Source organism: Manis pentadactyla, chromosome 6 (genome assembly GCF_030020395.1).
Source record: "Manis pentadactyla isolate mManPen7 chromosome 6, mManPen7.hap1, whole genome shotgun sequence".
NCBI classification, from domain to species: Eukaryota; Metazoa; Chordata; class Mammalia; order Pholidota; family Manidae; genus Manis; species Manis pentadactyla.
The window spans coordinates 13,540,397-13,556,628 of NC_080024.1; the positions used below are offsets into that span (position 1 = coordinate 13,540,397).

Genomic DNA, 16,232 nt, shown 5'->3' on the forward strand with positions numbered 1-16,232 from the left:
CAGTTTTGGAACTATTAAAAAGTTCATTTCAGCTTTCTGTGGACTGACTCTAATTCCCTTTTGAAACGTTAATATTTTACTGGATCACTCATTAATTAATGAATTGAATGGGATATTTGACATGCATTCATTCTGTATTTGTATGAGAATCATATTTGTAACTTTTTTGAAATTTACACTTGAATAGGATCACTGATGTGTTAGGGTTTAGAGAAAAATCTCTGGTTGAAATACATTGCTTCATTGATAAGCATTATAAGAAAGAGCACTTATAAAAGTCAAGATTCCTTCCTGAAGGGTCTCTACCCTTCTATGTTTAGTTCAGTGTCTTTTGTGTAGCTATATAGCCATTCTAGAGATTCTCTTTTAAGTAGCACAGAATGAAAATCTAGGTCAGGAAATCATATTCTCCAATAGGCGACGATTGCATCAGTTGCTTTTTGGCCTCTGAAAAATAACCTTTTCATCAATGGTCGTCTTCCTTTACAGAGCAAATGAGGTGTTTTCGATTGAGTGTACTGAAATAGGACATTCTATTCACTGCCAATCTGCTAAAATGTTTAACAGATAAAATGTCACCAGAGTAATTTGTGGCTGTTAAATTTTTTATTTCTCTAGTTCCACAAATTAATGGAAACAAATAAAACGTCAGTCACCCTCCAGGTACGTTATTCCACTCCAGTGAAACTATGAGATGCCTGTCAGGATAAATTGCAAAGACAAATAATGCTTGCTGACATGGTAAATTATGATGCTTTTAAGGTTTTTTTTTTCTTCCTCATTTTGCTTCAACAACAACCTGAATTTATAGACTTTTCCAATGTGTCAGATTTGTGACGTTGAGGTGGCCGTTTTGGCATGCAAGCTGGGGCTTGTTCTGAGAGCAGGAACCTGGGGTTACAGATTCAGAAGTGAGTCATCTGCCAAGAGACCAATCTTAATTGTTCCCAAATGGGACACTTGCTAACTTCCACAGCCTTTAGGAAGAAAGGAGCTTTTCCCACAGTCTTTTAGTGACGTAACACTAATCGAGACATTGCAAGTCAAAGTGAGTGAGAATGCCAAGATATTTGCAGCTGTGACATGTACCCATGGAGCAATACCAGGCCTCCACTATATTACTACATCCAAAGCCATCAACACAGACATACACACTATTGGGAAGAAGCAGTCACGCCTCTGGCATATTTCTTGTTTTTGAGAGCAGAGCTTCAAGCTATTGAAGGAAATGGATTTAGAAGAGGCTTTTTCAAACCCACTGCAAGTCAAATTGTTATAGAGTGTTCAACTGCAGCCATCATTATTCTGATTAACAATTCAAAACCCGATTTTGAATTATTCCTGGTGTTTAAATAACTATCAACATGAACAAAAGTGATGTGAAACTGTTGCAATTAGGAAAGCTTACTTAAAGCTTGTAGACAAACATCCTTAATTAAGGAATATTGCCCCCTGGAGATGGCATTTCTGGGAACCAAAGAGGAATTGGAGAAACAGAAGTCAAAGAGGGCCAAAAAGTGGGGGGGAGGGTACCTTAGTGTAACCTGACGATTTTAGAGTGCTTGAGAAGGCATTAAACAGGAGTCTTGGCAGGTGTACCACTGCCTTAGTAGAGTCTAGTTAAAGAAAAAAAAATTAGTATATGATACATTCAACTTTCAATTACTTGCTGGAAGACTGACAGGAATGCTGGTGCTGATATATAAATAATTGAAGGTAGCAAAAAAACTATTTGCATAGAGGCAGGAAAATTAGGCTAAAGGTGGATGGGATTAGTGTTAAAGCAGCTGGAGAGTGTGGCATCTGAACACCCAGAGAAATCCTGATGATCTGTGGTTGTATTTCGTAAGCTGTTCCTGCATTTCCTCTGGGAATCCTATTATTCTCAAATCCTCAAAGGTAAGGAAGGGTTTTAGGGTAGACAGAGACCACCCCGTTAGCAAGCATGTTCAAAGAACCCTTATCATGTGCCACTGAGATTGCCTGAGGCTCCAAAGCCAAATTCTAACAATTTCTAGCCTCTTCAAGAGCTCATTGTCATCCTGGGAAGGCAGAAAAGCAGAGGGAGAACCATGGGTGGGCAGCAAAAGCCAGCAAAGGGTGCTGAGGAGGCACAGCAGAGGGACATGGCTCTCTTAGGCCCAGATGGAGGGAGTCCCAGGGTCTGAAAAGACTCAAGGTCACCAGTGTTGGGGCCTCATGAGGGTGGAATGGGTAAGTGACCATACCTGTCAGTGCTCTTGGTTTCTGATAGCACACACCAGCGCTGGGGAGCTTAAGCAGAAACTAATGGAAAGCAGCTCCTTTAAATAATGGAGGGCCACAGAGGCCAGCCTGGAAAATGGCAAACATAGTGGGCTTTGGAAGGTAAGGTCAAGGCAGGTTCACCTCACCATACAATTACCATGGTAGCCAGCACTGGCATCTTTCCAGATGGACACTTGTCACCATGTCACTGGACTCTGCTCCACATCCTTGAAAGCCTTCGACCATTCTTGCTTCATTGTAATGTTTACCAAGATTCAGAATGCTCAGTGCTGACCAGCTAAGCTCAGTCCTATGCCCCAAACCCAGATGCCCGGAGACCAAGTTGAGAAATGTCTCTTCCTCCTTGTTTTGCAAAGTGTGGCTCCTTCCCAAGTCTGCCTCCCACCTGTTTGGGGCTCTTTCAAATGGTAAAAAGCACCCTCCTCTAGACAAATGCCTTGTCCTTTGGCCGTGGAGTGTTCGGGCTGAGTGCACAGGGAGTGGGACACCTGTATGCACTCTACTTCTTGAGGATACCTTGTGTTTCTCCCAAGCCAGCTCCTGTATCTAGGCGCTGAGAAGAAACATATCCTCCATGGTCCATTAGGTCACACAGACATTCTGAACATCTCAACCAAACTTCCAGAATGAATCCTTTAACCAGCTAGTTCTATGAAGACAGGCAAAGGGCCTGAACTGTGCTGCTCCTTCTCCTTCCTCTTGTTGATGCTTTACTGCTCTGATTCTTGCTCATCTAACTGAGTCAAACTAGTTCCAAATTGTGCTAGTTTGATAGCAATGCTCTACCAAAGTACTACACATTAACTGAGTGGTTTAAATAGAAGTTTGTCTCCCAGTTCTGGAGGTTAAGTGTCAGCAAACCTGGTTACTTCTGAGGGCTGTGAGGGTGAAGTCAGTCCATGCCTCCTTTCTAGTGGTTTTCTGGCAATCTTTGGTAATTCCTGGCTTTTAGATGTATCATCACCCCAATCTCTGCATGTCCACATGACATAAGCAAGTCTGTCTCCAAACTTCCCCTTTTTATAAGCACTCTAGTCCTAGTGGGTTAGGAGCCCACTCTGCTCCAGTATGACCTCATCTTGACTAATCATATGTGCAATTTCTAAGTAAATTCTCATTGTGAGGTATTGGAGGTTAGGACTTCAGCATATGAATTTAGGGGGACACAATTCAACCCATAACACCAACCAACTGATCTGCTAGTCAGATAAACTGTTCTGTTCAGAAAAAAATGAGTATATCAAGAGTTTAGTTAAAAGTGTAAATTAATGAGTAAATCTATTTTCTGATCAGCAGGAATGGAAAATCCAACATCATGTGAAGCACAGCCAAATAAAAAGTCCTTGGTTAAGATCTCGGTGATTTAGTATAAATGGAATGCCACACTAAAGCTTGAAACCAACCAACCAACCAACCAACAAGCAGGCCAGCCCAAAGAAAGAATAAATCTAAATATCTCATGGGAGAGTCTGGTGTGTTGTCCAATCAGAACACTCAGCTGCACCTTAGCCTATACACCTGCTACTGTATCAGTGCCTTACTTCACAGATACCTATTGGGTGGACCCATGCTATAAAGGGTGCATATGTATGTTTCTTACAGAGTTACAAATGTATAATTCTAAAAGCTTCCATTGTGGTAATCTCCTGTTCAAACACCTTCAGTGGCCCTCTGTTTTTCACTGTTTTAAAACCAAATCTCTCTGCTGAGTCCCGGGACTCCTCTTTCATCTTCTGACCTTATCAAGCCTACCCAGCCTTATTTTGTACCCCTTGCTGTTTTTCCGCTCTACTCAGATGCATTCCTTGTGCCAAATACTAACCATTGTCTGAGTCCTTTAGCCTCTCCTGTATCCCTTCTCCCAGCAGAAGCTTTCCACACTCTTAAGGTCCAGTTAAACATCAGCACCCTTTCTTCTTTCTGTTATGGTTGGTTGACATTTCCTTTGAACTCTAAATAGCATCCTGAACCTCCAAATGCTGTGTAGTGGGCTACAATCTGCCACTTTTTTAAGTGCTGCAGTTATGACACCTCAGAAAGTTTGTAAGTTCTTCAATTAAAAGGAGATCACTTTAAACCCACCCCTTGACTCGCCCTCAGCTTTAGCTCATTATTGAGTATAGTCCACCCTCAACTGGTCCTGGACTGGAAGCCACTTTTTGGCTCAAGCTTTAACCTTTTTCTCAGATACCATGGTTGGGGAAACATGATTGGAGTAGTCACTACGGCATCTTTGAGAAAGCTGCAAGATTGGAATCTATACACTCCAATAATAATGAAATGTGATGAGAAATTCATAAAAGAAGGATAGCTAAAATAAATCCCATATATAAAGAGACTGAATATCTTGGTACTAAAAAAACCTGAGTCAAAGGGAAGTCATAAAAGAAATTAAAAACATATTTAGACTTAAAATATATTTAGACTTATGCTGAAAGCATTAATACCAGCATATCAGGCACATCTACTTAGTACAGAAAGGGAAAGGTATAGCTTTCAGTACATTTATCAAGAAACATGTAAGACTTAAAAATAAATGAGCTAAACATATAATGTAGGGGGAGGCACAGGGAAGGCAGTATAGCACAGACAAGACAAGTAGTGAGTCTATAGCATCTTACTGCGCTGCTGGACAGTGACTGTAATGGGGTATGTGGTGGGGACTTGATAATGGGGGGAATCTAGTAACCACAATGTTGTTCATGTAAGTGTATATTAATGATATAAACAAACAAACAAATAAATAAATGAGCTAAGTATTATGACATTGAAGAAAGAGCAGAAGTAAGTGCAAATGAAAAGCAAAATAAGTCTGGTATCAAAGTAATGAGAATAAAGAACAATAGAGAAGATTAGCAAACTCAAAATTGGTTCTCTGAAAATATTAATTCAAAAGAGACCCTTAATTCAATTATGACCTTATCAAGCCTACCCAGCCTTATTTTGTACCCCTTGCTGTTTTTCCGCTCTACTCAGATGCCTTCCTTGTGCCAAATACTAACCATTGTCTGAGTCCTTTAGCCTCTCCTGTATCCCTTCTCCCAGCAGAAGCTTTCCACACTCTTAAGGTCCAATTAAACATCAGCACCCTTTCTTCTTTCTGTTATGGTTGGTTGACATTTCCTTTGAACTCTAAATAGCATCCTGAACCTCCAAATGCTGTGTAGTGGGCATCCTTGGCAACAAGGATTAAGAAAGAAGGGAAAATATAGAAAAGGGTTAAAATGCAGAGCAAGGGAAGGAGAAACAACTGTAGATACAAAGAGATTTAAAAATAGCAAAAGGCTGTTGTGATATCTACATCTAATTTATTTGGTAGACTAGATGAAATAAATGAATTCCTAGAAAAAAAAATCAAATGTTGAAATTGATGTAATAGGAAATGGAGAAATTAGTGCTCCAGTAACTATTAAAGGAAGTCCTCCTGTGATCCCACTTACTTCCTGTCCTCATCCCGGCACGGAAGCTCCATAAACTTAGAGCCCCATGAACTTACAGAGAGTACTAGATTGTACTTTATTCAAGGCCTTCTAGAAAATAATAACACAATAGCAACCCAGCTAGTATAATGTTATCTTAAAACTAGCTAAGAAAAAAATGTTAATATAGAGTTATTTATGAATAAAATATAGTCTAACCAAATCTAATACTGTATTTTAAAGATATAATCAAGTAGGGATTACCCCAAGAATGTAAAGAAGATACAACATAAAAAAAAAATCTAACAATGAAATGGCCTACATGATAGACTAAGGGAGAAAAATCTTATGATACTGCAATCCATGCACAAAAGCATTTAATGAGATTTAAAATTGATTTGTAATAAAAGCTCTTCACAAACTAGAAATAGAAAGGAATTTCCTAAATGAGATTACAGTTATATTCAAAAACCTATGGCAAATATTATATTTAATAGAGAAACTATAATGTACAATGTATAAGACCAGAAAAAAGACAAAGATCTCCATACCAGCAATTCTGTTTACACAGAGTACTAGATATCCTGGCCCAGGGAAGAGTCATATGAGGATTTAGGAAAAGAAATAGAACTGTTGTTGTTTGTAGGCGATATTACCAGCAATCTAAAACAAAATCAGCCTGCAAACTATTTGAACTAACAAAGAGATCCAGTAAGTTTAAGAAGAGGAAATTTAATTCCAAATGGCAGCACAATTTTCTATATTAATATTAAATACAATGAAAATTAAGATATTACTCATAATAGCAACAAAACCCATAAAATATGTAAGAATTAACTTGCACAAGAAGATGTAATCTTAAAACCCTAAGTATATCAAAAATTATATAAATAAATGAGACATTTATTTAGATGTAGTGACTTAAATTCTCACAGAATCAATTTTTAATTGTAACAAATATTCAACATTTCACTTGGACTTTAAAAGGAACTTGATAAACCTCTAACATTTATTTGGGAGGAGAAAAGATTCAAGAATACCTAACCTTAAAAACAGTAAGAAGGCATATTGACCTCTACAGAAATCAAAATATCCTACAAAGCCATTATAATAAAAAAGTATGATATAATTTCAAAAACAGCTGTATGGGCCAATGAAATACAATGGAGAGCTAAGAAACAGCTCCGTGAATATATAGAACTTTGGATACAATAAATGGGGTACCACCAGTCAATGGGGGATTGAGAGATCGTTGGGAAAAGTGGCTCACTGTATGGAGGTAAATACAACTGGATTTCTACTAATACCACAGCTAAAGGGATTAAAGACCTAAATGCAAGTAGCAAAACTGTAACCTTAATAGTAAAAATAAAATAAAATACCTTCAGAAGTAAGCAAAAATAATTTAACTAACATCTGGAATGACTTCCTTAGGATTAAAGATGATAAATTTAATGACATCCAAATTAAGGATTTCTGTTCAACGAGACACTATAAAGAAAGTTAATAGATGGCAGAATGGGATAAGATAGTTGCAATGTCTAAAACTGGCAAGGAATGAATATCCAGTCTACGAAACAGCAAATATGAAAGAAAAAGAGGCACAGAGAATAAATAAGACAGTTTAACCAAAGAGGAAATCCAAAAGGCCATCGAGCATATGGAGGGTTGCTCATTCTCATTAGTAATCAGATAAATGCAAATTAAATTAACAAGATATCACTTTACACATTTTAGTTTGGCAAAAGTGGGAGGCTGGAAAATACCAAAGGGTTGGCCAGGATGGGAATGTGAGAATAGAGGAGCTCTCAAGAGCTTCTGGAAAGCAATCTGTCCCTTAGAAAAATAAGGAGAAATGCATAGGATGTCTTCTGCAGTGTTGCTTGCAATGATGAAGAGTTGGAAGCAACCAGAGCATCCATCAGTGGCACGTAGCCAGGTAAGGTGTGGCTATTCATCCTGCACACTTTAGGTGCAACCAAACCATAGAGGCATAGTGATAAGTGGAAAAAATTTCAGGAAACTGAAGGAGGCATCTAACACAATAAGATCTACATAAATTAAAAATACACACACAAAGCACAACAAAGCCCTTTTTGCAAGAACACAAGCCAAAAAGATGCACATTAACACATTAGGATGCTTGCCTATGGGGAGGTGGTTAGGACTGAGGAATAGGAGTGGAGAATGGGGATAAAAGGGAATTTTTTAAAACTTGCTTTCCAGAGAGGCAAGCTACTTAATTGGGTTTAGAAGGAGGATCATTTGAAGCGATGCTTTCAGGCTGTCAATTAAGAAACAACAGGCGAGGTGTTTGTATGCGTCAGGTCCCCAGGCTCATCATCTCCGAGGCTGGAAATAGAAACTGCAGCTTGGGAGCCTGCCTCCCACAGATGGGGTCAGAGGTGCTGGATGCTGGGCTTCTAATTGGACATGCTGTGTCAGAGAGCGGAGCGGAGGCTCCCAACACAACGCACAGGATGTATGTTTAGTCTCCATGACGCATTTTAAAGAGAAAGCGAGAAACAGCAGTGACACCCTTGTATCCTGTGATTAAGCCCTGGGAGTGGGCTATCAGTGCTGTTATTTTACAGTTACAGCTCTGTCAAGCATCAAGCAGATTGTGTTCTTAAATGCCCTTGGGCGTCAATGGACATATTTCCAGAAACACTCTGCAATGTCTTAAGGGTGTGCTGAGAACACAGATGCCTTCTTTCAGACAAATATTAAAAGTAAACTTCTATTATAATCAGTAATACTGTATTATAAACTTCAAAGTTGCTAAGAGACTAGAGCTAACATAGCTAAGGCTATGATGGTAAGCATATTGCAATATATAAATTATCAAAAATACTGTACACCTTAAGTTACACAATGTTATATGTTAATCATAATACAATAAAAATTAAATTAAAACACACACACACACACAGAGTAAATTCCTGACCACTTAAGGCTTTCTCCTTGGCAAGGAGGAGCCCCCATTTCCCGCCCTCTCGGTCACTTACCAACCTCCTGTTGCCCAGGTGGCAGAGAACCTCAGGTGAAGCAAGTGGCCTGCAGAGGCTCACTCAGGGTGGGACATATTGAAATGTTGACTGACCAGTCGGTTTGACCATCTCTCTCTAGGCCCCCAGACCCACTCAGCAAGTCATGGCTGCCTTTAATCTACATACCACTGACTCAGACCTAGTTGGAATTGAGCTTCTCTCTCCAACTGATGGGACCTGGAACTGGTTCTACTGCCACTCAGCCGGTATCCCCTCTGTCTCAGAGAGGTTCTGGGTACCCACCTAGATCCAGGTGTCAGTCCCCATGACTGGCTGTGTCATCCTAGTCATCACAGAAGGTCCTTCCTGTGTAATTCTGCTGGTTCTTCTCTTGGGGATGGGGGTATTTGCTCTTCTTTTTTTTCAGAGCATCGCTCAAGAGCTAGGTCTTGGGATAGAAAAATAAACACAGCAGATATGGCAGCTTCTCTCAGTGGGCTCTGATGGTAGGTTCCTAACTGTCCAGTCCTGGCCCTGGGGTGATTTAGTACAGGGGCACTGCTGACTTGGTGTGTAAGTGTTTGATAAAGGAGATAGGGAATTGTAGGCTCTGGATCGGTTGGTTTCTATACTAAAAGCATGCTTGCAAGGGAATTGTCTGCTATCTCTAGAAACTGGCTAGTCCTGGGAGGGGCAGGCTCTCCTAGACCAAGGCCTCAAATGCCAAGAATACAGAAAATAAGATAGACTCAATAGAGTAAGCACTTGGGTTTTTGAGAGTCTGCAAAAAAAAAAAAGGAGCCTTCTTTAACCTGGAGTATCGGGATGGCTTCCACTAGGAAATGATGAGTCAAGTGAAGGCCACAGACTGAGAGGAAGTTAACCAGGAGGGGCTAGGAGTCAAGCTCCACATTTAGGAAATGGCACGTGCAAGGGTCCTGGAATGGTAGAAAGCCCTGGGGGACTGAGGAACAGAAAAGCAGGACTAGAGCGGAAGGAGGTGGAGCCAAGGAGACTGTACCCTGACGGGTGAGCAGGTTAGGGACCGAGGTGTGGATCTGAGAGTAGTGGCAAGGCCCTGAAGGCTTTTTTAAGTAGGCGGTGGTCAAGGACCCACACCCCACCTGTGTGGTCGGGCTCTCACACCTGACCTGGCAGCAGCAGAGCCTTCTTCTGGGTGCTGGGCCCTGTTGCTCTCCCTTTAGCTACTAGGATCGCCACCAGGGCTGCCACATTCCCTGTTTGGAATATCACTGCTCTCTCCCTACCCCACCCAGCAGATGGAACTTCCCAACAGCTGCCCAGCCAGGCCTGCACTTGCCCCTCCTGGCTGCCCTTCCTGCACAGCCTGAGCCAGTCCCTTAGCTCGAATCTTCCTCCCTTAGCTCATATAGCCGCCATCTCAGCAAAGGAAGGGACATTCTAGTGGGGTTTACTTTGGTCATATTCGCCAAAAAAATTGAAGGACTTGATGAAAAGTGGCTCGTCTGCCAGGAAAAGTACTCTTTCCTCCTAAGACACCCCAGCTAATGAATGAGAGATTAGTATGCAGAGGAGCACAGAGCTGAAGTCAGGCTGGCTTTTTCCGGTTAAAAATGCACAAATAACAAGTCAGCAAGGCCTAATGCAATTAGATGCGAAACCAAATTTGGAACAATTAGGTGTAAGGCAAATAGCTCCGTGTGTCCAATCGTGAAGTTGGGGGAGAACAATCCCACAGCGGTCTCGAGATTCAGTTCTCATTCGTAGAGTTCTGTGTTAACATGCAGAAGCAACCTGATCTTTTGCATCTGGTTCACTTGCCTTTCCGACCTGATTTGTTTTATTTAAGTCTTCCTTGGGTACTTCCAATTTATGCACTTTGGTAGAAACAAAAACAAAAAACAACTGCAGAGGGCGTGAATGGGAGGCAGGCAGTGGAGGAGAGCGATTCGGAGTGGCAGGTCACAGGTCTCCCACTTGGTGCATTAGAAGCAGGAGCTGCAGCTCCTCCAAGGCTGGTCCCGCTGCCTGGGCTGGAGGAGCCTGGGAGAGTCCGGCAGTGCGGCTGTGCGCGGGCTGCTGGTGCGCTCTTGCTAGTTTAAATACTGCTAAGTTTAAACCTAAGTCATGCAGTGGAAGGAATACCGGGCGTGGAGACAGAGGACCACGTTTGAATCTCTGTTCACACACATTCCACCTGTGCTACTTTGGGCCAAAGAACTGAGATTTTCTCTTTTTTTCTCTGTAGAATGAGAGAATTGATCTAAATGACTTCCTTTGCAGGGCCTGAGGATGGGTTCCTATCGTAGAGCCACCTTCGCAGGACGTGGGGAGGGTCTTTTTAAGCTAATGTAATTCCCCCACCCCTAACCCTCCAACCTCACCTACTTCTGGAAGCCCTTCGTTAAAGGCTGTGGCTTGAGGTTAAATGTTCTCATTAAAATGCCAATTAATTCTCCATACAGCTGTTTCAGTAGTTTTCCTTGTGTTGTCATTTCCTTTCTCTACTTAGAAAGTGACAATAATGAAACCCAAGCCCCTTCATCTGGCATTCCAAGGTCTTTAGGGGACTCTCTGGCCTTGTTCTGTGCTACAGGCAGTGCCAGGGATGCCAGGAGACAGACGTAAGGGAGCGTGGTTAGGAGGCAGGAGGTGTGGCGGGTGTGTGGTTAGGAGGCAGGGGGTGTAGGGGAATAGGGTTAGGAGGCAGGGTGTGTGTGGGGTGTGGTTAGGAGGCAGGATGTGTGTGTGTGGTGGTTTAGGAGGTGGTGTGTGGGGGCGTGGTTAGCAAGGCAAAACGTCCTGGGGTTGCCTATCTCCTTCCCTTAACAAATGTCTGAGTTTGGTGAATTTACGAGATCCTTTGTACCATCATTTTCCTTCTCTGTGAAGTGGGAATAATAAGGGTACCTATCTCACAAAATCATTCTAAGTATTAAGAATGATAATTTATTTAAAACAGCCCTGTGCCTGGAGCAAGGTAAACATTTAATAAACGTTGGCTGTTGCACTCCCACAGATCTATTTGCTGCCCACCCTGCACATCGCTCATTCCTTTCTCTCAGTAGAGCACGCACTCACCTCATCTTTTTTCTACCTGAAATCTTTCTTTAAGGCCCTCTTCAGATGCCACCATACCCGCGAAGGCTTTCTTGAGCTTTTGAGAGAACTAGTGATTCCTGGTCCCTCTTGGTCCTTTCCTTGTGTTTCTCCTGAGAGAAACATTCTGTTTTATCTAACAATGATGTTCCACCCACCTCCAGGCACCCACCCTCACACCCCAGGCACCCACCCTCACACCCCGGGCACCCACCCTCACACCCATTCACTAGCCTGTGGGCTCTAAGAGGGCAGGGTAGACAGCTCACTCCTTCCTGAATAATTCAATCAGTTCAATAAATATTTGATGAATCAGCAAATGACTGAGTGAAGGCATGAGTTCAAGGTTACTCAAATAGCGCTTTCTACCATTATTACAGATTGGTTCTATCAGAGAGCAGGGCTTCAAGAAACATAATTTGGGTGCGCATGGAAGGCTAACGTGTGAGGTTTGCCTTGCAGCCATGGACAGACAGGCCTCTGTGGGACCAAGGAAGGTGAAGGGCCCCCAAACAAGTACTACTTGCATTTTCTATGTTTTAAAATAAGCCCCATGGCTTTGGTTTGAGTTGATGGCGAGGAGTAATTACATGAGAGATGATGAATAGACAAACACAAACCAGAGTAAATCTGAATGTAGCAAGGCCCACATCCATCTTGCTGGATTTTTACCTCTAGTTTGAACCCCCGGAGTAATGGTGGCTCTTAAAGGAGGGAATTGCTTCCAATGAAGATTCGTGGGGAGCAGAGGGTGGGGGCCTGAGGGAAGTAACACTTGCCAGGCAGCCTGTGTAAGATCCAATCATACAAAACTGGGTTCCAGTGATCCCCAATTAAAGGTAGGTTTGTTCAGTGGGGATTTTATCTATTTAAATTTCCCAAATCCTCAAGTCTTAATTTATTTCACTTAACCAGTCACATTTTCATATGGGATAAACCATGAGATGAGAGTGAAAGCGGTGCTCTCAATACTGACAGGGGTTGAAGGTTGTGCTGCATTCTGCAAATTCCAGAGTGGACATAATTTGGAACCAAGAACTGTATCCATCACATTCTGAGGCATTGGTGTATGGTGAATAGGTCCTACTTTACCTTTTCTCATCCCACAATTCCTGAAGTGGTTATTTTAGTGTCTTCTTGTGACTACTTGATAAAACCTATGAGATGCTCTTTCCAAGGCCCACAAACCAGGATCTCCTGATAATAGAGAACATGTTGACCTCTGACAAGTCCCCCAAAAGAGACCCATTCTGTTGTTAGGTTTAGTATCTTTGGGTTCAGGAGACACAACTAACCCTTGGGACGTGCACAGCTGTTGGGAGAGAGGCTCTGGACCCAGAGAAAAGGCTCCAGCATAGCTAAGTATCCCGTGGTCATGCACAGGATGTGGGACCAGCCTGCCCTTTGGACAACTGAAGAAAGCTCTGTGTAAAAATACAGACTACCTGGGAAGCTGAGGCAAAGCAAATGCTTCTCTTCTTCTCCTGACCTGTTCCATCCATATTAGACAGCCAAGTTCAAAGCTTCCCTGTTACCTGAAATCTGCAGCCTTCCTATGCAGAATTAATCAAGATCTCTCTGTACCCACTGCTCCTGGTGTACACATTTATCATAGCCCATTGCATTTAGGTGTGTATAGATGTTTTCCACCAAAGCCATTTTCCCCACTAGACTCTACAACATGGGCAGCCCCTGATCCTAAGGCAGTGCTTGACACAAAGAAAATAGCCAATTAATGTTTGTCAATAATTACAGTACTACATGTATTGAATGCTTATTGTTCTGGTTGAATTCACACAAACCCCTATGATATACCTACTGTTACGATTTCTATTTTATGTAGGAGGAAGCAGAGACACAAAGAGAATAACCTGATCGGGCCTCCGCAGCTAGTAAGTGGCAGTGGTAGGGTTCAAACCCAGGCAGTCTGGCGCCAGAACTTGCCCATTAACTGCTTTTCTTTCCTCTTAATAGATGGATGATTCTTGACTGTTGGCTAAGATGAAGAGTAATGAAGCATAGTTCAGAAGGAAGGAATTCAGCATTGTAGAAGAAAAAGAGAATTTTATCTCCCTTGGCTTTCATCACTATTGTTAAAAGACCCCAAATCCTACTGCAGCGGATGGAGCCAGACACAGGCAATTTAGAGATTTCAGAGTTGAAGTCAGGAAATAAATGCATAGAAGGGACTCTGCAAAGTCTCACTGGCTCAGAGCCCTAATGAGTTCATCAGCCAAGATGGCTGGGAGCCTTAGGAAGGGCAGTCGTTTTGGGGTTTGCTCGTGAGACCCCTGGTTCCTCTGAAACGCGCCGGCTGCTGGCCGGCTTGCCCAGCAGCACTCTCTCCGTCAGCTTCCCAGGCATCCTGACGTTTCAGTCTTGGACCCGAGCCTCTTTAGGACAGAGACAGGCCTGACTGTAACGAATGGCTGCACCTCTGTGAATGCACAGTGTGCACATTGCTTCCACCGTGCCCTTTGTGCAGAGCTGTGCGGAGATGCTGATGATTAAACCGTGAACCTGGCCTTGGGCTGAGGAGGCGGCGGCGCGAGCCTGCAATGAGGTGTTCACTCTCATTCATAGCTGCTGCCGACTCTCGGAGCCTCTCGGCCCCCAGCAGCGTGACTCACGTCTTATTATTCCCTCCAGCCTGTGTATGTCGACTTTAAATCCTCCCGTCTGACGCCACGCCGCCAGGCTGCAGTCAAGGCAGCGAGCGGCCGAAGCGCCTCCCAGGAACACCTCTGCCTCCGTTGTCTGGAGAGGGGAACTTGGCTTCCAGCCGTTCGGCAGACACTGTTTCTTCCCTTCATGTTACACAAATCTTTCTTGTTACTTATCTTCATTCTAATTAAGGGGAAATTGCAAATGCACTGTCTTGCAGAGATGTCCGGAAATCAGTTCTAATCATACAGGTATTAGGGAAATTATTTTTTTAGCTTGGTTACAATGTTAAACTTTAGGTATGGCAAACCCGGTTTCAGTGAATTCCCAGGGACTGGAAAATGAATAAATAATCAGGCTGCACATAGCAGATTACCTCAGCTTTGCAGAGTATTTCTACAGCTATTGTGTAATTGGATCCTTGCAGCAACTCTCTGAGTACCCTCATTTGGCAAAAGAAGAAACTGAGGCCCAGAGAGGTTAAGTAATTTGCCTGAGACCCCACAGCTACACTGAAGCCCAGTGTTCTGCCAGCTGCCATGTATACCTGCTGCCTGTTGAATTTGTTCTGAGGCAAATTTTACTGGAGAGCTAATGCATTAAAAAAAAAAAGATGTTTAGTCATTGAACATGGCATTCTTGGAGATGGGAAGAAGAGATGTGACTATACAACCAATAGTTCTGGACCCCAAAATGAGGATTTTTTTTTTTAGTCCCACTCAAGGTTAAACTAAAAATGTAACTCACAATTTAAAATATATATATTAGTCATTTGAAGACTTTTTAAATCTCTTTTTCTAAGCATTATCTGTATTATTATTTTCTTAATCCATTTTTTTATATTGAGTCTATTGTTTAGTTTAAATAAAAGGAGGTTGTACCACTGCCTCAACTTGAGAATTTTATCACCTATATAAATAGGAAGCAACCCAACCCATAAATTCAGTAAAAATATAAAGATATTAATACATTTCTGGTTAGATCCTGCAGCCTGCAGAAAGCTCTGAGCCTAAGGCCAAAAAAGGAAGATCTTCAAGTGTCAGAAAAGTGTTAAATATGTACTAGCCTCCAACTGAAATGTTCTTTTTTATATAACTAGAAAAATTGTACAAGAAATAAATTTCAGACTATGTAATTCAATGTTATTGAATACCATCTCTACACCTGGCATAAAATCACTTCCAATAGTGCTGTGGATATGCCTTCTTTTGGGAAACATAGATGCATCTGACTGACTTTCTGAGAATAGGAGCCCCCAGGGAAAAGCAGGATGAGATCCTCATTGCCTACTCATCCCCTTTCTTCTCTAGTTAAGACTATGACTGTAAGGCTTTAGTCATTCAAGTTATAGTGATATTCCAACCCAGTTGATTTCAATATTTGTATCAGTCAGGAATGGCTGGGTTATATGTGGTAACAAACAATCCCCCAAACCAACTGCTTTTAACAACTTTATTTCTTGTTCACACTACCTGCCCATGAAAGGTCTAGAAGGTAATTTTGCACATTGCAGTCAGTCACTCAGGGACAAGGCTGTGGAGCAGCCACCATCTCAAACTTTGCCTATTGCCAAGAGAAGGGAAAGTGAACTCTCTGCTATGTCCACTTTCAACACATGGTGCCAGCCAATCACAAAAGTCCAAGAAGTATTATTCTGTCTTATGCCCAGGAGAAAGCAGAATCAGAAATATTTAGTGAATAGTGCTAAGAGCTACACCAAAATTTTAAGCTTGTATACTCACTTGAGCATCTGTTACAGCTCTGGAGCTGCCAGATTAAAAAGGACACTATAATACATAAATATTGGTTT

At 42.1% G+C, this 16,232-nt stretch overlaps 1 long non-coding RNA gene across 2 annotated transcripts in view; it reads left to right on the forward strand.

Annotated features, from left to right (window-relative positions):
* The window catches only part of LOC118926649 (uncharacterized), a 108,597-nt gene that overhangs the window by 84,182 nt on the left and 8,183 nt on the right, over positions 1 to 16,232 (forward strand). Inside the window, exon 1 of one of the 2 annotated variants that reach the window (XR_008998157.1) lies at positions 13,772 to 14,673. The exons of the other annotated variant lie outside the window; for it this stretch is intronic. This is a non-coding gene — a long non-coding RNA (uncharacterized LOC118926649). Of the gene's footprint in view, positions 1 to 13,771; positions 14,674 to 16,232 lie in introns of those variants that run through there. 2 annotated transcript variants of the gene reach the window in all.